Source organism: Mastomys coucha, unplaced genomic scaffold, assembly GCF_008632895.1.
Source record: "Mastomys coucha isolate ucsf_1 unplaced genomic scaffold, UCSF_Mcou_1 pScaffold13, whole genome shotgun sequence".
NCBI lineage: Eukaryota > Metazoa > Chordata > Mammalia > Rodentia > Muridae > Mastomys > Mastomys coucha.
The window spans coordinates 56,245,451-56,247,015 of NW_022196895.1; the positions used below are offsets into that span (position 1 = coordinate 56,245,451).

At 48.0% G+C, this 1,565-nt stretch overlaps 1 protein-coding gene across 4 annotated transcripts in view; it reads right to left on the reverse strand.

The window, feature by feature from the left end:
• Positions 1-1,565, reverse strand: part of Smim3 (small integral membrane protein 3) — a 38,891-nt gene that overhangs the window by 14,432 nt on the left and 22,894 nt on the right. The gene's annotated exons all lie outside the window — the stretch shown is intronic.

A 1,565-nucleotide genomic window follows, 5' to 3' on the forward strand; every position in this document is an offset into this window, starting at 1 on the left:
TCTCGCCTCGCCTCTCGCCTCGCCTCTCCTCTCGCCTCTCCTCTCGCCTCTCCTCTCGCCGCTCTCGCCTCTCCTCTCGCCTCTCCCCTCTCGCCTCTCGCCTCTGCCTCTGCCTCCCAAGTGCTGGGATTAAAGGCGTGTGCCACCACCGCCTTGCTGCTTTTCTTCTTGCATAGCACCTTCAGGTCCTATGAGAGCTAGTCCTCAGAAGAAAGACTTCCAGGTCGGTTACAGATCAGTTCCTCCAACTCCTGTGTCCAAAGCATGTGGACTTCAGTAACAGGGTCTTACCTTCAAGTTCTGGGAGACAATCAAGGACAATGGCCATAGCCTTATATTGTTTTCAGAGTCTACTGGATCCCCCAGACCAACAACTCTGCCATTTTCCTAAACCAACGTAATGTCTGCCTGTATTCTAAATACTAATCCTTATACACACAGATAAGTCTGACTTGCACCCTCATCTAAGAAGCTGCTTTCTGCAAAAGGAGAATATGACAGAGATCCACAGCTGGCTAAAAGGAAGAGACTAGGTGTCCACAGCGTCCGTCCCCAGCCTCCACTGATTCACAGTGCCTCCCCTACACCTAAACTCAGGAAAGAGCAAAGAGAGTGTAGAAAGATTGTTACCAGATTCAAGATTACTCTGCAGTGAGGTACCAAGAATTTCTACAGTGCGCGGCCACCTAACACAGCTTGGAGTCCTGACCTACTGAAGCTGAGATAATAAATGAGCTTGTTACTCTTCAACACCAAGTTTGTGATAATCTGTTCTAAGTCAATAGAAAACCAATATGGTATCACCACATCGCCTGAGTGTTCTCTAGAGATGAAATGAATGGGTTCTAGATATGAGTGCAGACTTTAGAAAGCACACAGTGTAAACAAACCATGTAACGGACCATCCATTTCACACGGGGCAAATGATGGCCAAAGAAACGAAGGGGGACAAAAACCTGCTGGTTCATGCTGTAATCCCAGCAATCAGGAGCAGAAGCAAAAGGATTACCAAAAGTCCGAGCCAGCCTGGTCTGCGCAGCAAGCTCCAGTTCCAGGATAGCCAGGGCTACCACAGCAGAGCACAGTCTCAAAACAAAAACAGGTGTGACCACACAGGCTTGTCATTCCAGCATTCCGTAGGCAGATGTACGCAGAACTCTGAGTTCAAGGCCAGTGGGGTCTACACCGTGACTTCCCAAGACAGCCAGGCCTACACAGACTGTCTCGATACATACATACATACATAAATAAATAAATAAATAAATAAATAAATAAATAAATGGGGTGGGGGAATGGGAGCTGGAAAGATGGCTCAGTTTTAAGAGCACTGGCTGCTCTTCCAGGGAACCTGAGTTCAAATCCCAGCACCTACTGGCAGCTCACAACTGCCTGTAACTCCAGCTCCAGGGGATCCAAAACCCTAACACACACATACACATACAAGCTAGCAAAGCAGTAATGCGCATAAAATAAAAATAAACCATTAAAAATACAAGTAGACGCCGGGCGGTGGTGGTGCACGCCTTTAATCCCAGCACTTGGGAGGCAGAGGCAGGCGGATTTCT